Source organism: Cervus elaphus, chromosome 3 (assembly GCF_910594005.1).
Source record: "Cervus elaphus chromosome 3, mCerEla1.1, whole genome shotgun sequence".
NCBI lineage: Eukaryota > Metazoa > Chordata > Mammalia > Artiodactyla > Cervidae > Cervus > Cervus elaphus.
In genome coordinates this window covers 16,765,225-16,787,871 of record NC_057817.1, presented here as the reverse complement: position 1 = coordinate 16,787,871, position 22,647 = coordinate 16,765,225, and the positions used below count along the sequence as shown (strand labels likewise).

The 22,647-nt window shown below is 36.5% G+C and overlaps 1 protein-coding gene across 5 annotated transcripts in view; it reads left to right on the top strand.

The window, feature by feature from the left end:
* MGAT4C (MGAT4 family member C) overlaps positions 1-22,647 on the top strand; it is a 769,379-nt gene that overhangs the window by 408,597 nt on the left and 338,135 nt on the right. For all 5 annotated transcript variants that reach the window (XR_006336576.1, XM_043880747.1, XM_043880725.1 and 2 more), the window contains one exon: positions 3,252-3,312. The gene's annotated coding sequence lies outside the window, so the exon portion shown is untranslated. The remainder of the gene's footprint in view (positions 1-3,251; positions 3,313-22,647) is intronic.

Here is a 22,647-nt window from a genome sequence, read left to right as displayed (position 1 = left end):
TCTTTTCTTTAGAAAATTCTCTGTGACCCTTGAGTGGCCCTCATCATTGATATCATCATAGGTGACTATCATTGTCTTTTTCATCATCATCACCATTGATCATTTTCTTGTCCTAAAGCTCATACTGGGCTTCCCTAGCGGCTCAACTGGTAAAGAATCTGTCTGCAGTGTGGGAGACCTGGCTTTGATACATGGGTTGGGAAGATACCTTGGAGAAGAGAACAGCTACCCACTCCAGTATTCTGGCCTGGAGAATTCCATGGATTGTATATCCATGGGGTCATAGAGAGTCAGACATGATTGAATAACTTTCATTTTCAAGGCTTGTACTGAATATTTTATCTAGAATTTTTCTTTTAATCCTCACAAAACTTCATGAAGTGAATATTTTTAATATCTTCACTTATGAAATGGGGAAACTGCATAAATCATATAACTTGTGAGAGATAGAGCCAGATTTCAAAGCCTGACAGTCTGATACCAGAGCCCTTGGCATTGAACTTAAGTTGTATTACCTCTCCATAAACGTGTTGATTAAAAGAAAAATGAACTATATGATTAAATGCCTTTTCTTATCTTCTTTCTTCTACATCTCAGCCACATTTCCTGTCCCCTCCCACATCACTGTGTACAATGCAGACCTTCTGATATTATTTTCTTTGCACTGAAATGTTTATTTTGCCTCTCAACTTTCACACATGCTGGATCCTCTTCCTGGGGCATTTTCCCTTGTGCAATTTCCCTGAATGATACCTCATCTTCTCTGAAATAATAACTTCAATGGTACTTGTTCTGTTACACTTTTTATTATGTACTCCACGTGGCTCAGACAGTTAAGTGCCTGCCTGAAATGCAGGGGACCTGTGTTCCATCCCTGAGTCAGGAAGCCATGGAGAAGGAAACGGCACCCCACTCCAGTACTCTTGCTTAGAAAATCCCATGGACGGAGGAGCCTGTAGGCTACAGTCCATGGGGTTGCAAAGAGTCGGACATGACTGAGCAACTTCATTTTCTTACCACTTTTATTTGGTGCCCCATTCTGTTCACACAGTTATAATATTAATCACATTCTAAGAATCAATTTACTTATCTCAGCCTCCCAACTAGACTGTAGGTTCTATTAAGACAAGTAAGTGTCCAACTTCTATACCACTGAATTACGACTGTATTGGCACATAATAAATGCTTGAGAATATAAAGGAAAACTTGCAACAGATGGAGTTAGACAAGGAAGACTTTATTCAGACTATTGAAAAGGGGGGAGATATTTAACTTAATTAACTCTGCTGAAATACAGGGTAAGAACTTTTTAAAGGTTGAGATGAGCTGGTGAAAAACTATTAGAAGATATTGAGGAGAGGTTAGTCAATGTGATGAGGTCATTTGTGCTTGTGACTGTTGCAGGAAGGGGGACCCCTTCCAGGCCCCGAAACTGACCTCTTATCTAACACTCGGAAATGAATTGTCCAAGGAGACACATGTGCTGACAAAGCAAGAGATTTTATTGGGAAAGGGCGCCCGGGTGGAGAGCAGTAGGTAAGGGAACCCAGGAGACCTGCTCTGCTGCGTGGCTCCCAGTCTCGGGTTTTATGGTGATGGGATTAGTTTCCAGGTGGTCTTTGGCCAATCATTCTAATTCAGAGTCTTTCCTGGTGGCGCACGCATCTCTCAGCCAAGATGGATGCTAGCAAGAGGGATTCTGAGAAGTGGACGGACACGCGGTGTCTCCTTTCAACCTTTCCCGAACTCTTCCAGTTGGTGGTGGCTTATTAGTTCCGTATTCCTTACCAGGATCTCCTGTCATAAAACCACTCATGGGAATGGTTACTGTTTCCTGGTGGGTTGGGCGGTTTCAATCAGTGTGCTTCCCCTAACATGACTAGTGCTTATTATTAGGCTCAGATCCACATGTAAAAACTGGGAGATAGAGGTGCCATCTTTCTTGATGATTACATCTCGAAAGGATGGCTCCCAAGTCCTTGAGAAAGACATTCCTGGGTCGGTAAAACTGGTGAGACATAGGCAAAAGACCTCAAAGGACCAGAGCAATAGTTCACAATTGCAAGCTTAAAGTAAATGCTCTGAGAAAAGGGAGGTCAGGAAGAAACTTGTGTAAAGTTTAGTGAAGCCAAAGGGAATTGTAAGGCCAGCTTAGTCAAGATCTATTTGTTAAATAAATGGATAATAAATCAGAAATTTTGAACACTCCATCCTACACTTTAAAAAAAAGTATGACATGTACTGATTGAGGACATTTTTTATATGACTTTGTATTTATAGAGTTTAGATAGGCACATGACATTTGCTTTTAAAATATTCAAACTAATTGTTCTGATTACATTTGCATATTTTTCTAAATCATAAAAGTAAACTAACATTATTATAATACAGTACCTCACAAGTGGATTAATGTTTTGGTTGTATATTTTAGTTCTCAAATACTGCAGTTTCTAAGAAATTACTGATGATGTTAGAACACATGGTAAATAAGTAACTCAATATAAACAGTCCTTGATTAGAGCACAAAAAATTTTTAAAGGTGTTTAATATTGCTTAAATTATTGTAGCTGTAAAGAACATACATCTAATCTAATTAAACCTGCATAATTTCAAAGAGGGTAAATTTAACAGCTACATTAATATTCCCCAAAGTGTCGTTGAATATGGTATTGGTTATGTTTTCAAAGTAGTTTTGCTTTCATTTTTTGGACATTAAGAATTTTATGAATCATTACAAGTATAGGACAGCAGTTAGTTTAGTTACATATATATCATATTGTTCAGTTTAGTTGAGTAGCTCAGTCATGTCCGAATCTTTGGGACCCCATGAACTGCAGCATGCTAGACTTCCCTGTCCATCACCAACTCCCGGAGCCTGCTCAAACTCATATTGTACATCCTTTAAATTATATATATATAGATTTTTTTTTCTTTCCAGCATCACCCTTTTCTCTCCCAATTCCAGAAACCCAACCATGTGCATGTTTATAGAGATTCATCTCAGACCTGAATTTCATTAACTGACCGTAGCCATAGTTGAGTTTCTACAGTAATGAGTTCATTGGGCAGAAATTTTACAAAGGTATGGGGGGAAGGGAGGGGTAAACATTATCTACATTTGAAAGGACCAAATTTACAAATCAGTAGCTTTAATGAAATTTTTTTCTCCTTGACTAACTGGCGGTTTATTTGCATGCATTCTAAGTGGCAGTGCATGGGAAACTAAGATTTTTGTTATTTTGGTTTAACAGATTCATCCAGAAAGCACAACCCTGATTTTGCATGAGCAGGACCATCGACAGAACCTAAAACGTGAGTCCTGTTGACTTACACTATTGAATTCTATGCTATATTACTGCCCTTGTAAAAAGACATGGCATTTATTAAGATATATAATGAAAGTCTTGATTTAAGTGTTAAGTCTAGACTATAAGAGGTATAGAAAGTAAGAACTGATATGTCTTCCTATCAATTTAAAGAATTCTAGTAATCAGGAGATACTTAGCTTTGAAGAAGATAATATATCTGTGCCTTCATTGATACTTAATTTAAAGCATATAGCTTTATATAGTTTTAATAGTCCAATTTATTTGTGGCTGATAAAATATATAAATATATTACATTACAAACAAACATCTCCCATGCTATTTTATGCATAAATTACTTTTTCATCTTTTCTATGATTATTATCCCTAAGTACTTAGAGTACATATTTAGTGTCTCAATTTTTCTCTGAGTTTTTTTCAAATGGAATAAGGAGTTGTTTCAAGATAAAAAAGATCGGTGCATCTTTCTTCATTGTTCTGCCACAGATCTTTCAGTTACTGACTAACTGTTGGCATCTCTTCTCCTGTTGGCTGCTGATAAGTTGTCTTTGATAACCTGCTGTTTTTTCTTGCACTTTGCCATGGCTACAACTCTAGGGTATCAGAACCGTCAAAAATAAAAGTAAAGAGTAGAGGCACAGAGCTTATGAAAGTTAGAGAAGACATAAGGCCTGGGATCAACTGATGAATTTTTCTGCTTGCAGGTAGTTTTCAGTTTATCCCATTTGCTGTCACAGTGTACAGTACCTGAAATAATAAGGGAATTTTTCCGCCAATAATGGACGATGGGGGCTGTTTGCTTTGTGAGAATCTGCCAAGACAACATGCCATGTGGCTTTATCTTTGGAAGTGAGGGTGAAACAAGCTTGCCTGGCTGCAGATAAGCTACTTAGAAGGAATCCTATTCAGATGTACCTGTCACTAATTTATCTGGAGGTTTTGTGATTCATACACACTGCTCTGTGTGCGATGAATCATTAAATTGGTTTCCTCCCGGAGCAGGTCACATTCAGGGGTCGTCAGACCTGTGCTATGAGATGGCGCATACTTGATTCATACAACCTCTGACTACTGAATTTTTATCTGTTAGAAGACTGGTAGTGTGAACATATGTTAGATGATCTCTTGCAAAGTTTCAACATCAAAGAGATTGACAAAAATTTATCTATTAATATGCAAGTGTTTGTAACAAAAACTTAATCAGCCTTTCTGCTGTTAGCACAGTCATTTATTCTGATAATTGAGTACAGCTATGTTTCCTTATAATGGCCTAACTCTTGATAAATGTATTTCCATGGCTCCTTTATTTAGTGAAACACAGGGATGTGTACTTAAGTGCTTTACTGTATAGTTTAAAAAAAAATGCACAGTTGATTTGAAACAGGTCTCATGAAAGAAAAACGTTAGGGAACAAAGAGTTTTCCCATTCAAAATGTAGTTTTCCACTGTGGCAATTCTACCTTATTACTCTATATATTTTGAAAGAAAATGGCATAACTTGGAAAATGAGACAGATAGAGACAAACGTTTCAAATTTGAAAGGAATATAAAAGAAAGAGATGCTTATTTATGTGTTAACATTGGGCTGAGAAACATTTATGCAGTTTTTTTTTTATTTTTTTCTGGATGTCAGATACTTAACAAATGCAAAAACAAAACCAAAAAACCCCATTCTTCATTTTATTATTTCCATGATCAGGTACATAAAACTAAAACCTAATATCTTCCCTTGGATTTTTAACTGTTCTCCATTTTGTGTAAGATTAAGTCAATAAATGGCAAAGAAGTAGTTAAATGAAAGCAAACTGTGAAATCTTTCTAAAGTGTTTTTTGCATGCATGACAACAGTCTTAACAGTGCATAAATTGGCAATATAAACTGATAGATTTTCCTTATATTTTTAATTTAAAATTATTTCTTCTGTATCACAATTTAAAAAAAACACGGTCATTTCATGAAGTCGCAAAATGAAAGCTCTTGCAATTGAATGAAAATGATGACTTTATGCTACTTTTATATGGTGTAAGTCTTTTGATTTTGTCCTAGTTGTAAACATGTGGAACATTTAATAAGAAAACTGGAATTTTCTTATTACTGAGTTAAGCATAATTAAGCTATTACTATAGGAACCAATAGGTCTTTTATGCGTAATTCAGATAAAATGTTCTTCAAACTTCACAATCCTCAAATTCAGCTGTGACCTTAAAATCTTGTAAGGCCTCCTAATAAACAGGAGTGTGAAATAAATGTATTTAAAAATATTATTTTAAGATTTCAAAACAGTCTACTAAGCATTTTGTTGGGGGAGGGGGAGAAAGAAAAGTAGTTCATGAAACTAAGGGGAAAAAATGCTATTATACTATAAACAAAGTATACATGGTTAGGCATATTCCTGTCCCCTTCTCTCCATTCTGTACTTTTTGTCTATAGACAATAAAACAATGTGTAAACTTTTAATTTCCCATATCCTTATTAAAATCTATTATATGCCTCTATATGAAATATTTTCTTAATTTCTTTTAAGAAAAATCTTTATAAAATACAGACTAAATTCACATTATTTTCAGAGTAATTAAAATGAACCATTTTGTTAGAGACATTTAAAGGATCTAACAAGCATTTTGCTGCTTAGATTATAATGGTACTTTTAAACACTGTTCTGTATCTATCGTCAGTTTTTCCTCTGTCCTGTTTCTGTAATTAATTTTTTAATGATATATTTCAGGTGTACAGTGTTATAATTTAATGTCTCTATACACTACAGAGAAATCACCACCAGAAGTCTCATTACAATCCAACTCCACTCAATTGAGCCTGTTTTGCTTCTTTTGCCTACTCTCAACTTCCTTGCCCTTAGATAATTACTAATCTTATCTCTGTATCCATATGTTTATTTATTTATTTTTAGATTTGACTTATAAGTAAAATCACAAGATATTTGTATTTTTTTTGTCTTATTTCACTTAGCATTATTCCTTTAAGGTTCATCTATGTTGTGGCAAGTGGCAGAATTTCATTCTTTTTATGGCTGAGTAGTATTCTCTTACATAAATATACCACAGCTTCTTTATCCGCTCTTTTACTTATGGACACTTATGTTGTTTCCACATTTTAGCTATTTTAAATAATGGTGCAGTGAGCATAGGGGTATGTATATCTTTTTGAATTAGTATTTTTTTTGTTACTCAGTATTTTGAATTAGTATTTTGAATTACTTAGTATTTTGAATTAGTATTTTCTTGTTACTCAGAAGTGGAATAGCTGCATCATATTATAGTTTTATTCTTAATTTTTTGAGGAATTTTTTGTCTCCATAACTATTTTCCATAATGACTTCACTATTTTACAGTCCCATCTACAGTATATGAAGATTCCTATTTTCTACATACTCTCCAACATTTGTTATTTCTTATCTTCTCAATAAGGGCCATACTTTTTGTCTATTCTTTATGTGGTAACTCCCCATATTTTAGACTCTGCTTACAGAGCTTTAATGCATCTCTTCAAAAAAGTGTTTTCTAATAGTCATTAGTCTTAATCTCTTGTAGGCTTCTTTGATCTCATAACATTTGCCATAATATTTAAGTATTTCCCCTATATTTTATAAATATAAATTATATAGAAAATATGCTATATAGATTGAGAGCAAGAGAATATTATATACCTGTTTGTATCCGTTCTACAAAACTAAGCATAATTTCAAGTGGCTAGGATAGTGCCTTGAATATAATAAACAGTCAATAAAATTTGTTGAGTGAATAAAATCATATCATAAAACCAAATATTTCCATAAATAAGAATATAAGAAATATAATGTATATATTATATACAGAGTAAAAAAGTTATATAATAACTGGTTTACTTAACAAAATAATTGCAGATGCATATCTATACAAATAGAGAAGTTGGCAAGCTTGACTCAGTACCTTCTGCACAACACAACTGAAGCCTACAAAAGCCTATTAGATGTTAAGTGCCATGGAATCCATAGCTAATATTGTCTTAGAATAATTACAGATTTTCCTGTGGCTATTTTTAAAATAGTTTAAAGAGAAGCAAAAATATCTATGATTTTTAGAAATGTCCATTTATTTTACAAGCACTTATTGAGAATTGTCTAGGTGTGCACAGGTCTAGGAGATTTATTATTGTGAGTGGTTAACTCTCACCTCATGAAATCAATATGTATAGTCAGAAAATTCCATATATACTTTTTAAAATATAGTAGAACAGAAGTTGAAAATGTTAACAATATTCAGCAGAATTAGAGTTCATTTTCAGCTGAGGGAAAGAACAGCAGCATATTGCAGAGGTTAATTTGACACGAATCTTCGAAGAAAGCTGAAGGAATTCTTGGCGCAGGGAACAGCATGAAGAAGGTGTTTTGTGGGAATTAGTTGCTCGTTTCAACAGGTATGTCAACTAAATGTAAGAGGATATGTTAAGGTGTTTGGTAGATGTTATGGATGGAAGTTATATCTGAAAATAGATTAGGACAAGATTGTGGAAGATTAAACGTTAGTTTAAGAGATTAGGATTTTGTTGGCATATAGTTATGTCCCTGGATCATGTTCAATCTCTTATTATCTTAGAAACATATAAAAAATAAGAATGTGATTATTTTGAATGATAGTTTACACAGAAAAAATTGGCATTAGGTAATGTAAGATCTCCCTTTTTTGTGTGCTATACATTTGTATACATGCATACATTTACATGTATGTCCCAACACACACAGGGGTGTTTGTCTGTCTGCATGTGTGCATAGATGAATGTATACCACTTAATCTGGCTTTATTTGACAAAATACATTAGAAGAGAAGTTAGTGTCATGTATAGAAACTATTAATGACTTTAACAAATACTCAATAAATTCGTAAAGCAAGGAAACATGAAATAAAATAGCAGTAATGAAGGGCTTCCCTGGTGGCTCAGTAGTAAACAATCTGCCTGCAATGCCAGAGATGCAGGTTCAGTCCTTTGGTCAGGAAGATTCCCTGGAGAAGGAAATGGCAACCTACTTCAGTATTCTTGCCTGGGAAATCCCGTGGACAGAGGAGTTGGCGTGCTGCAGCCCGTGAAGTCACAGAAGAGTCGAAGAAAACTTAGTGATTAAACAACAACAAACAAATGAAGGGCATATCTTTCAGAGAAACACTTGGGGGAAAACTCATAAGAATGATAACTTGTAAAAAATTAATGAGAAAAGAAGAGAAATCAAATGTCTTTTTACACTCCAATTGTGTATTTATTTTAGTTTTTATTGGAGAATAGTTGATTTACAATGTTGTGTTAGTTTCAGGCATATAGCAAGTGAATCGATTATACATATAAATATAGTCATTCTTTTTTAAGATTCTTTTCCTATATAGGCCATTACAGAGTATGAAGTAGAGTTCCCTGTGCTATACACTAGGTCCTTATTAGTTATCAGTTTTATACATAGTAGTGTGTTTATGTCAGTTAATCCCAATCTCCCAATTTCTCCCTCCCACCCTTATGCCTTGGTAACCATAAGTATATTTTCTACATCTGTGACTCTACTTTCTGTTTATAAATATATTCATTTGTGCAAAAGTCAAAGTCTTCAATTAGACCTTGATGAATAAAAAACCAAGATATCTGTAACTGATTACTTCCCTAAATGTATTCTTTATAGCACATACAATGCAAGATATAAATAGGAATTTTGTGGTTATTTTCTTTTTTTGTGATTGATAATTTCAAATATCAGTCATGGCGGAGAGGTCTGATAGAATGTGGTCCACTGGAGAAGGGAATGGCAAACCACTACAGTATTCTTGCCTTGAGAACCCCATGAACAGTATGAGAAGGCAAAATGATAGGATACTGAAAGAGGAACTCCCCAGGTCGGTAGGTGCCCAATATGCTATTGGAGATCAGTGGAGAAATAAGTCCAAAAAGAATGAAGGGATGGAGCCAAAGCAAAACCAGTACCCAGTTCTGGATGTGACTGGTGAGAGAAGCAAGGTCCAATGCTGTAAAGAGCATTATTGCATAGGAACCTGGAATGTTAGGTGCATGAATCAAGGCAAATTGGAAGTGGTCGAACAGGAGATGGCAAGAGTGAATGTCGACATTCTAGGAATCAGTGAACTGAGATGGACTGGAGTGGGTGAATTTAACTCAGATGACCATTATATCTACTACTGTGGGCAGGAATCCCTTAGAAGAAATGGAGTAGCCATCATGGTCAACAAAAGAGTCTGAAATGCAGTACTTGGATGCAATCTCAAAAATGACAGAATGATCTCTGTTCGTTTCTAAGGCAAACCATTCAATATCACAGTAATCAAAGCCTATGCCCCAACCAGTAATGCTATAGAAGCTGAAGTTGAATGGTTCTGTGAAGACCTACAAGACTTTTTAGAACTAACACCCAAAAAGGATGTCCTTTTCATTATAGGGGACTGGAATGCAAAAGTAGGAAGTCAAGAAACACCTGGAGTAACAGGCAAATTTGGCCTTGGAGTACAGAATAAAGCAGGGCAAAGGCTAATAGAGTTTTGCCAAGAGAACGCACTGGTCATAGCAAACACCCTCTTCCAACAACACAAGAAAAGACTCTACACATGGACATCACCAGATGGTCAACACTGAAATCAGATTGATTATATTCTTTGCAGCCAAAGATGGAGAAGCTCTACACAGTCAGCAAAAACAAGACCGGGAGCTGACTGTGACTCAGATCATGAACTCCTTATTGCCAAATTCAGACTGAAATTGAAGAAAGTAGGGAAAACCACTAGACCATTCAGGTATGACCTAAATCAAATGCCTTATGATTATACAGTGGAAGTGAGAAATAGATGTAAGGGACTAGATCTGATAGACAGAGTGCCTGATGAACTATGGACGGAGGTTCATGACATTGTAAAGGAGACAGGGATTAAGACCATCCCCATGGAAAAGAAATGCGAAAAAGCAAAATGGCTGTCTGAGGAGGCCTTACAAATAGCTGTGAAAGGAACAGAAGTGAAAAGTAAAGGAGAAAAGGAAAGATATTCCCATTTCAATACAGGATTCCAAAGAATAGCAAGGAGATAAGAAAGCCTTACTCAGTGAACAATGCAAAGAGGAAAACAACAGAATGGAAAGACTAGAGATCTCTTCAAGAAAATTAGAGAAACCAAGGGAACATTTCATGCCAAGATGGGTTAATGCCATGGACCTAACAGAATCAGAAGATATTAAGAAGAGGTGGCAAGAATACACAGAAGAACTGTACAGAAAAGATTTTCACGACCCAGATAATCACGATGGTGTGATCACTCACCTAGAGCCAGACATCCTGGAATGTGAAGTCAAGTGAGCCTTAGAAAGCGTCACTATGAACAAAGCTAGTGGAGATGATGGAATTCCAGTTGAACTATTTCAAATCTTGAAAGATGATGCTGTGAAAGTGCTGCACTCAATATGCCAGCAAATTTGGAAAACTCAGCAGTGGCCACAGGACTGGAAAAGGTCAGTTTTCATTCCAATCCCAAAGAAAGGCAATGACAAAAATGCTCAAAATACCATACAATTGCACTCATCTCACATACTAGTAAAGTAATGCTCAAAATTCTCCAAGCCAGGCTTCAAAAGTACATGAAATGTGAACTTCCAGATGTTCAGGCTGGTTTTAGAAAAGGCAGAGGAACCAGAGATCAAATTGCCAACATCCGCTGGATCATTGAAAAAGCAAGAGAGTTTCAGAAAAACATCTATTTCTGCTTATTGACTATGCCAAGGCCTTTGATTGTGTGGATCACAATAAACTGTGGAAAATTCTAAAAGAGGTGGGCATACCAGACCATCTGACCTGCCTCTTGAGAAACCTGTATGCAGATCAGGAAGCAACAGTTCAAACTGGACATGGACCAACAGACTGGTTCCAAATAGGAAAAGGAGTATGTCAAGGCTCTATATTGTCACCCTGCTTATTTAACTTATATGCAGAGTACATCATGAGAAACGCTGGGCTGGAAGAAGCACAAGCTGGAGTCAAGATTGCCAGGAGAAATATAAAAAACCTCAGATGTGCAGATGACACCACCCATATGGCAGAAAGTGAAGAGGAGCTAAAAAGCCTCCTGATGAAAGTGAAGGAGGAGAGTGAAAAAGTTGGCTTAAAGCTCAACATTCAGAAAACTAAGGTCATGGCATCTGGTCCCATCACCTCATGGGAAATAGATGGGGAGACAGTGGAAACAGTGTCAGACTTTATTTTTTTGGGCTCCAAAATCACTGCAGATGGTGATTGCAGCCATGAAATTAAAAGACGCTTGCTCCTTGGAAGGAAAGTTTTGACCAACCTAGATAGCATATTAAAATGCAGAGACATTACTTTGCCAACAAAGGTCCGTCTAGTCAAAGCTATGGTTTTTCCAGTGGTCATGTATGGATGTGAGAGTTGAACTGTGAAGAAAGCTATGCACTGAAAAATGGATGCTTTTGAACTGTGGTGTTGGAGAAGACTCTTGAGAGTCCCTTGGACTGCAAGGAGATCCAACCAGTCCATCCTAAAGGAGATCAGTCCTGGGTGTTCATTGGAAGGATTGATGCTGAGGCTGAAACTCCAGTACTTTGGCCACCTCATGCAAAGAGTCGACTCATTGGAAAAGCCCCTGATGCTGGGAGGGATTGGGGTCAGGGGGGGAAGGGGACGACAGAGGATGAGATGGCTGGATGGCATCACCAACTCAATGGGCATGAGTTTGAGTATACTCCGGGAATTGATGATGAACAGGGAGGCCTGTCCTATTGCAATTCATGGAGTTGCAAAGAGTCGGACATGACTGAGCAACTGAACGGAACTGAATTGAACTGAATTTCAAGTAAATTTAGCAAATATTGTATCAAGTACCTTTTTTAGAAATGGAAAATTCACAGTAGCCTATTAAAGCTATGACAAATTCCTACACTAGTAAATTTGTTTGTGTTTAACTCAGTATTTTCCAAAGTTGTTCAACTAGGTAATCCTTATTTCAAGGCCATGATCTTTCCATGATTCTATGTTGCTTCAATATAGATTTACAGTATCATTTTCTAAAAGCATTTACAGTAGGAAAGTTAATGCAACCTTTTTTTTTTTGTTATTTTTGAACTATTTAAGAATCTTGGCATATTTCAAGATCACGTTATTCTTTTCTTTTCTTCTAAAATTTTTTTTACTGCTGGCTTTATGTTTAGTCCTATGAACCAACTAAATAACTTTTGTATTGAAAAAGTAGAGATCAGCAATAATTTTTAAATACAAATATCCTGTTAATTCCAGCATCATTTCATAAATACTTTTCTTCCTCATTGAATTTGCTCAGGCCTCATTCCAAAATTAATTGAAAATAACTGAGATTTTATTGTTCTATTGATCTTTTTGAGTATTATTAAATTCTTAAAATATGCTATGGACACATCTATTACTGCAGATTAAGAGCAAGTTTTGAAACCTTAGTGTACCTCTACCAAATGTTTTCATTTTCAAGATTATTATGAGTATTCCAGATTCTTTTCCATTTCATCTTAGAATTAGTTAATATTCTCTTGATATTTGACTGAAATTGTATTAAAGCTAACAAATCAGAAAATCTGGCATCTTAAAAATATTGCGTATTCTCATTTATAAAGATAGCATCGCCCTCCCTTTATTTAGGTCTTATTTTATTTCTCTCTGAGGCAGTTCCTACTTTTCATAAGAGAGATCCTAAACATATTTTTTAGATTTATTCGTGCTTGATATATGTTGATACTATCATTAATGGAAACATTTTAAAAAGTTTATTTCTCATTGCTAGTATATAGAAATACATGCAATCATTTTTTTTATACCAATCTGTATCCTGTGAGCTTGCTAAATTTACTTATTACTCCAAGTACATACTCTAAGTAGATTCTGGAGGCTTCTCTGTAAACAGGCATATTATCTGATATTAAGTTTTTCATGCCAACCTTTGTATTTTTATTTCTTTGTCCAGTTTAACTAGCTAGGACTTCCATTACAACATTAAGCAGAAATTATGAAACCTAATTCTTTAGTAACATTCTAAATGGTAGAAGAGAAACACTAAAAATATGATTTTAGTTTTCACATATATTCTTAATGGGATTGAGAGAATTCTACTCTCTTTCTTGTTGTTTGGTCACTAAGTCGGGTCCAGCTCTTTGCAACCCCATGGACTGCAACACGCCAGGCCTTCCTGTCTTTCGCTGTCTCCTGGAGTTTACTCAAACTCATGTTCATTGAGTCCATGATGCCATCCAACCATCTCTTCCTGTCACCCGCTTCTTGTGCTGCCCTCAGTCTTTCCCAGCAGCATATATATTCTTGATGAAATTGAGAGAGTTCTGCTCTCCTTCTAGGATTTTAAAAGGCTTTATCATGGATGAGTGCTGAATTTGAAATTTTTTTCTGCACCTTTTTGGATGATCTTAGTTGTCTTCTCTATGTTATATATATGGCAAGTTGCACTGATTAATTTCTGAATGCTAAACCAGTCTTGCATTCCTGGAATATATCCCAATTGATTATCATGCTTCATATCCTTCAGCCTCCTTCATATATATGACTGGATATGATTTGCTAGTACTTGTCTTTAAAAATTTTGTGTTTATGTTTATGAGAAATACTGGACTATTAATTTCTTTTGAGTCTTTATATCTTTTGGTGTCAAAACATAAAATAAGCTTTGAAAGGATTTCTTTTCCTCTATTTCCTAAGTTTCTGTCCTATTTCTTCTTCAAGTAATTGATAAAATTCACTGGAATAGCTACTTAAATACTGGAATAGCTATTAAAATAGCTCTTTAAATAGCCTAGAATTTTCTTTATGGAAAAGTTTTGAAATGTAATTTCCTCAATGTGTTTGTGTGTTCAGTGGCTCAGTTATGGCTGACTCTTTGCGACCCCAAGGATTGTAGCCCAACAGGCTTCTCTGTCCATGGGATTCTCCAGGCAAGAATCCTAGAGTGGGTTGCCATTTCCTACTCCAAATTTCCTCAATAGATAAAGGGATATTCAGTTTATCTTTATTACTTTATGTCAGTTATGGCAATTTATGTCTTTCAGAAAATTTGCCTATTTTTTCTAAATTATTGCATCTATTTATATACAATTATTCATAAAATATTATTTTGAAATATTATAAAATTTTATTGTTGGTTGATTTGTAGTATTGTTTGCCTCATTCTTAATATTGGTATTTTGAATTTACCCTTCTTCATTTTCCACAAATATGGGTAATGATATAAAAATTTTATTAATCTTTTCAAATTTCTTTAACTTTGCTGATTTTAAATATTTTTATTTTCAAATTCATTGACATTAATTTTCCTTTCTTTTAATCTCTTTGAATTTTAAATAGGTTTTTGTCTTCCATCTTCTAAATGTAGGAGATTAGATTATTATTTTTGTACTTCACCAATTTAAACTTACCATATTTTCTCCATGTGCTGCCTCAACTGTTACATGATTTTTGGCATGGTCTGCTTTCATCAGTGTACAGTTTGAAGTGACATCCAAATTCTTTGTTTTCTTCTTTGAACCATGGATTATTTACAAGTTTAATCTTTAAATTCTAATTATTTGGAGACTTTTTTGTTGGTTCCTAATGAATAGCTTTGTGATAAAATAGTATACTGTACACTATTTAATTATTTGAAGTTTATTGGGAGTTGTTTTATAGGCCACTATATGGTGAATGGATGCTCTATGTACTAAAAAGAATATATATCTCACAGTTTGGGAAATAGTGCTTTAAATGTCAATTAGTTAATATAAGCTGATAATTTAATAGGTTGATTTTTTTTATCTTGCTTTCAATTATCAAAACAGTGTTAAAATCTCCATGCAGAAGTGTAGATTCTTTCTTCAATCCTGTCAATTTTTGTCTCATGCATTTCAAAATTTTGCTATTAAGTACATATATAATTGGGTTTGTTATGTCTTCTAAATGAATTGACCCCTTTTATCACTAGAAAATATTTCTTTGGTGTCTGAGAATACTCTGTTTTGATGTCTACTTTGTCTATAATTTTTTATCTCGTTAAGTACAGGTAGGAAATTAAAAAAAAAAAAACAAACTTAAAGTGGTCCATTTTCAAGCGTGGCTGGCTTTGAGTGGAAAAATTACTTCCAGCCACACTTGCCTCACACCTTACTAATGTAGTAACAGTAAGGATTACAAAACTGGAAAGTTCTGGCAAACAAAGGGAGGATGGGATGCCTAGAATTTTCACATGGGCTCATTCTATTGGTGAATTCAAAACATATGAATGGGGATAGGTGCTCAGGAAAGGAGGAAACAAGATGTCAAGGCGGAGCCAGCCCATAAAGAGAGAGAGAATAAACCTAGGTGACATCGGGGAAGATTGTTCACCCCACAGTACTGAGCCAGTGAGAAACTGGGGGTACTAGGGTAAAAATTACTTATTGAGTGACACGGTGTGCCTGCCCACCAAACACTGATCCTGCAAGATGGTCATTAAAGCCTTGATTCCTGCTTCACTTCATCTTGAAGTCCATTCTTTGGGTTTCAGCTGGTGGACTTTATTTCCCACAGTGAATACTAAATAATCAAAGCATTAACTGAAAAAAAAATTCTTATAGTAATTATAGTATTATAATAATTACTAATTATAAATTAAAATATTTATTTAAAAATTTTCCAATGTGATTCAGTAATGTTTTAATACTCATCCACAGTAACTGAATTAAAAACACCACCCAGACATTATTTTATGTAGAAAGGCATTTGAAAGATTACAAGATAAAAATTAAGTCAGAATATGCTTATAATATTTAAATGAGAGACTTTAAGCATGAGTGAATAATTGAAAGCTGTGTGTTGAAATCTGCAACTAATAGGGACATTATTGGTCACTGTTTCACTTTACACATTGAAAAATTAATTCTGTGAGAAAGCAAAATCTAGTTTCAAATGCAAATATTGTTAAGGTTTAGAGTATCAATGTTCTTTGTTCTACAAACTATTGGTATAAGGTCCTTGTGGAGATTTCAAAACTGAAAGAAAGAAATAAAGGTTTCAAATATTTACTGATAATAGGAAAATGTAAAATATCAATGTAATACTATCTTTAAACAAGTTCCTAAATCTTCAAATCTGTCATCTTTTTAGTTATAAGAATGATCATAATTCATAAAGGAAAAAGCTCTATCTTCATGTTTCCTTCTAGCTTGGGGAGAAAAAAAAAGTTATTTCAATTCGGGTGTCATTGACTCAGAGCAAAATATTCTCAAGAGTAAAACAGTAAGTGCTTACATGTATAATGGAAAAGTGAGAAGAGAATAGCCAGGATAAACATCATTCATGTTAAACACCAAAACATTCTTCTAGGTGAATAGAGATACTTCTCTGATTATATACATAGAAGAAAAAAGAGCTATTTAGCCTATGTCCTTGCTCTTGAATGTTTATTCCCAATGTGATTATTCTTACCTTTTGTACCTTAGACCATGACTCCCCTGCCCTTTAATTTAAAAAGTATATGTCAAAATCTCCATTATGTTATTTTAATAGGGTAGGTAAGGAATTAATCACACACACACAAAGACATGAAAGGGAAAAAATTTGGCAGAAAACAATTAGATTGAAATGCCAAGTTAAGCAGTGCATTAGGATTGTGGCAATTAGTTCAGTTCAGTTCAGTTGCTCAGTCCTGTCTGACTCTTTCCGACCCCATGGATGGCAGCATGCCAGGCTTCCCTGTCCATCACCAACTCCTGGAGCTTACTCAAACTTATGTCCACTGAGTCAGTGATGCCATCCAACCATCTCATCCTCTGTCGTCCCCTTATCCTCCTGCCCTCAATTTTTCCCAGCATCAGGGCCTTTTCCAATGAGTCAGTTCTTTGTGTCAGGTGGCCAAAGTATTGGAGTTTCAGCTTCAACATCAGCCCTTCCAATGAACACCCAGGACTGATCTCCTTTAGGATGGACTGGTTGGATCTCCTTGGAATCCAAGGGACTCTCAAGAGTCTTCTCCAACATCACAGTTCAAAAGCATCAATTCTTCAGTGCTCAGATTTCTTCACAGTCTAACTCTCACATCCATACATGACTACTGGAGAAACTATAGGCTCGACTAGATGGACATTTGTTGGCAAAGTAATGTCTCTTCTTTTTAATATGCTGTCTAGGTTGGTCTAGGTTTGTTGTTTTCCACAAAGTCAAAGGCTTTGGCATGGTCAATAAAGCAGAAGTAGATGTTTTACTGGAGTTCTCTTGGTTTTTCAATGATCCAACGGATGTTGGCAATTTGACGTCTGGTTCCTCTGCCTTTTCTAAATCTAGCTTGAACATCTGGAAGTTCACAGTTCACGTATTGCTGAAGCCTGGCTTGGAAAATTTTGAGCATTATTTTACTAGCATGTGAGATGAGTGCAATTGTGGGATAGTTTGAGCACTCTTTAGCATTGCCTTTCCTTGGGATTGGAATGAAAACTGACCTTTTCCAGTCCTGTGGCCACTGCTGAGTTTTTCAAATTTGCTGATATATTGAATGCAGCTCTTTCACAGCATCATCTTTTAGGATTTGAAATAACTCAATGGAATTCCATCGCCTCCACTAGCTTTGTTCCTAAGGCCCAGTTGACTTCACATTCCAGCATGTCTGGCTCTAGGTGAATGATCACTCCATTGTGATTATCTGGGTCATGATGATCTTTTTTGTGCAGTTCTTCTGTGTATGCTTGCCACCTTGTCGTGATATCTTCTGCTTCTCTTAGGTCCATACAATTTCTGTCCATTATCAAACCCATCTTTGCATGAAATGTTCCCTTGGTATCTCTAATTTTCTTGAAGAGATCTCTAGTCTTTCCCATTCTATTGTTTTCCTCTATTTCTTTTCAACTTCCTCTATTTCGAGGAAGGCTTTCTTATCTCTCCTTGCTATTCTTTGGAACTCTGCTTTCAAATGGGTATACCTTTCCTTTTCTCCTTTGCCTTTCACTTCTCCTCTTTTCTCTGCCATATTTAAGGTGTTCTCAGACAACTATTTTGTATTTTTACATTTCTTTTTCTTGGAGATGGTCTTGATCACTGCCTCCTGTACAATGTCAAGAACCTCTGTCCATAGATCTTCAGCCATTCTATCACATATAGTCCTTTATTTCTCACTTCCATTGTATAATCATAAAGAATTTGATTTGGGTCATACCTGAAAGATCTAGTGGTTTTCCCTACTTTCTCAATTTAAGTCTGAATTTGGCAATAAAGAGTTCATGATCTGAGTCACAGCCAGCTCCCGGTCTTGTTTTTGCTGACTGTATAGAGCTTCTCCATCTTTGGCTGCAAAGAATATAATCAATCTGATTTCGGTGCTGACCATCTGGTGATGTCCATATGTGGAGTCTTCTCTTGTGTTGTTGAAAGAGGGTGTTTGCTATGATCAGTGTGTTCTCTTGGCAAAACTCTATTTGCATTTGCTTGCTTCATTCTGTGCTCCAAGGCCACATTTACCTGTTACTCCAGGTATTTCTTGACTTCGTACTTTTGCATTCTAGTCCCCTATAATGAAAAGGACATCGTTTTTTTGGTTGTTAGTTCTAAAAGGTCTTGTAGGTCTTCATAGAACCATTCAACTTCAGCTTCTTCAGCCTTACTGGTCAGGGCATAGACTTGGATTACCATGCTATTGAATGGTTTGCCTTGGAAACAAGCAGAGATCATTCTGTCATTTTTGAGATTGCCTCCAAGTACTGCATTATAGTACTTAGCCTCCCTGGCGGCTCAGACGGTAAAGCGTCTGCCTGCAGTGGGGGAGACCTGAGTCCGACCTGTGGGTCAGGAGGATCCCCTGGAGAAGGAAATGGCAACCCACTCCAGTACTGTTGCCTGGAAAATTCCATGGATGGAGGAGCCTGGTAGGCTACAGTCCATGGGGTCACAAAGAGTCGGATACGACTGAGCAACTTCACTTCACTTCACTGCATTATAAACACTTTTGTTGACTAGGATGGCTGCTCCATTTCTTCTAAGGGATTCTTGTCCACAGTGGTAGATATAATGGTCATCTGAATTAAATTCACCCATTCCAATCCATTTTAGTTCGCTGAATCCTAAAATGTTGACGTTCACTCTTCCCATCTCCTGTTTGACCACTTCTAATTTGCCTTGATTCATAGACCTAACATTCCAGGTTCCTATGCCATATTGCTCTTTACAGCATTGGACTTTAGTTCGATCAGCAGCCACATCCACAAATGGGTGTTGTTTTTGTTCTGGCTCCATCTCTTCATTCCTTCTGGAGTTATTTCTCCACTGATCTCAAGTAGTATATTACACACCTACTGACCTGGAGAGTTCATCTTTCAGTGTGATACCTTCTTGCCTTTTCATACTGTTCATGGGGTTCTCAACGCATGAACACTGAAGTGATTTTCCATTCCCTTCTCCAGTGGACCACATTTTGTCAGAACTTTCCACCATGATCTGTCCGTCTTGGGTGGCCCTACATGGCATGGCTCATAGTTTCAGTGAGTTAGACAAGGCTGTGGTCAATGTGATCAGATTGGTTAGTTTTCTGTGATAGTGGTTTACAGTCTGTCTGCCCTCTGATGGAGAAGGATAGGAGGCTTATGGAAGCTTCCTGATGGGAGAGACTGACTGAGGGGGAAACTGGGTCTTGTTCTGATGGGCAGGGTCATGCTCAGTAAATCTTTAGTCCAATTTTCTGTTGATGGGTGGAGCTGTGTTCTGCCCCTGTTGTTTACCTGGGGCCAAACTATGGTGGAGGTAATGAGGATAATGGCGACCTCCTTCAAAATGTCCTATGCACACACTGCTACACTCAGTTTCCTCAACCCTGTAGCAGGCCACTCCCAACCCAAGCCTCCACCTGAGACTCCTGGACACTCACAAGCATGTCTGGGCCAGTCTCTTGTGGGCTCACTGCTCCTTTCTCCTGGGTCGTGGTATGCACAGGGTTCTGTTTTTGCCCTCCAGAGTCTATTACCCCAGTTCTGTTTGAGTTCTAGCAGCTCTATGGTGGGGTTAATGGCGACCTCCTCCAAGAGGGCTAATGCCATACCCAGGTCTGCTGCACCCAGAGCCCCTGCCCCTGAGGCAGTCTACTGCTCACCTGGACCTCCACAGGAGACAATCAAACACATTTCTGTGTCAGTCGCTGCGGGTTCTCTGGGTCCTGGTGCAAACAAGGTTTGCTTAAGCCCTCTGAGTGTCTCTGTCGAGTGTGGGGTTTGACTCTAAACGTGATTTTGCCCCTCCTAGCATTTTGCTGATGGCTCAGCTGGTAAAGCATCTGCCTGCAATGCAGGAGACCTGGGTTGGGAAGATCCCTGGAGAAGGAAATGGCAACCCACTCCAGTATCCTTGCCTGGAGAATCCCATGGAAGGAGGAGCCTCGTAGGCTACAGTCCACAGGGTCGCAAAGAGTAGGACACAACTGAGCAACTTCACTTTCACTTTCACCATCTTGCTGGAACTTCTCCTTTGCCCTTGGATGTGAGGTATCTCCTCAAAGTTGCTCCAGCACCATGCAGCCGCGGCTCCTTATGACCCCTTAGTCATTTTGTTTTACTCCACTCCAGTATCCTTGCCTGGAGAATCCCATGGACAGAGGAGACTGGCAGGCTACTACAGTCCATGGGTCGCAAGAGTGAGACATGACTTAGCGACTAAAACACAGCCAACTTGGTGGCTCAGTGTGAGACAGTCAATTCCTAGGAAGGTTGATAAGAAATGTGAGCCCTTAGTCATTTTGCTTTCTAACAAGTAACAGAGACGAAGCAGTAGTACTTGAGCATAAATATGCTATTTTCTGAAAACCACGACTTTTTAAAAATTATATTTACTGCTAATTCCTAAAAAAATCTAAAAGCCAAACCTACTGCTTGAGCAGCTCAAGTAGAAAATTTATCCATTTAAATCTTTTTTACAGCACTACTGTTAATGTACAGTGTTCTAATTTGGTTAGGACCTTGTTAATAATGGCAACCCACTCCAGTATTCTTGCCTGGAAAATCCCATGGACAGAGGAGCCTGGTAGGCTATATATAGTCCATGGGGTCACAAAGAGTTGGACACAACTGAGCGACTTCACTTTCACTTTTCACTTTTGTTAATAATGTTAGGAATTGGTGACTTATCTCTTGGAGGAAATATCTTAACAATTCTCAGACTTTCTTGCCTTTCATATCTTGCTTTAAATATCCTGAATGAACTATTTGAGGCTTCCCTCATTGCCATGTTCTCTTATCTTTCCACAATTTCATGTGCATTAGTGTTGTATTTAGCTGAAGCTGTCTCTCTCCATTCGTTATCATGTTTCATTACTTTGTTCTACATTTTTTATTTAATGATTTGACTTAGATGCCATCTCTTCTAGGCTTTGCCTGAACTACCAAGCTACAATCAAACCTCCTTCAGGTTTCTAGCACCTTGAGATTTTCTCCATTATAACACATTTCAGAGTAAAAATAATGCTCAGTGATATGTCTATATTTCTCAAAAGATTGTATACTCAATAAAGAGTATAGTACCTGATACACAGAAGATTCTACACAGAAGTGTATACACAGTGTATACACTGCTAGAAAATGATTATGTTTTAAACATCTTAAGCCTCATTGTAAAAATTTTGACTGATTTCATTTTGTTTCTGTGCTGGTAATGACTAGTATTTTATAAACCCAATAAATGTTTAAAAAGGAAATTTTAAATAAAGATGGTAGACTAGACACTTACCTCTGCTTTCTTTCCATCCTCAAACTCTAGTGAAATGATAATAAAATATATATTTTGTTTTCATTTCAAGACACAGACTTTTAGGTCAGGGAGATTGGGAGTTGAGAACAATGCAACAATACTTTGCAAGCTGGGATATCTCTGGGTTAGAAGTAAATAACAAACACATCAGAAAAATAAACCCTAAGCTAACAATGGGGAAAGACAAGAAATGATATAATTGACTTGATCCTGAAGAATTCCCCAAAGTCTTAGTTATTTGAAACACAAGATATCTCTGATTGTTGGGATAAATGATGGGGTAGGATAGAAGTAAAATTCGATTATTAACACTGAAAAACTGTTAGTTCTCTGAATTGTCTGTGTTTTGAAAATAGCACCCAGTTATTTGTGGCAATGTCTTCATATATTTCTAATTAAGTCAGAATTTTTGTTTATTGTGAAATCCTATTTTATTAATCATCTCAATTTCCTCCAGTTTTTGTTTTCATATTTTTTAAAGTTTGATTTTTTAATCACAGTTCTGTTGTACTAGCCATCAAGTCCTTGGTTTGGATTAATAACTCAGTGCATGAAACACAGAAGGCTTTACCCAGC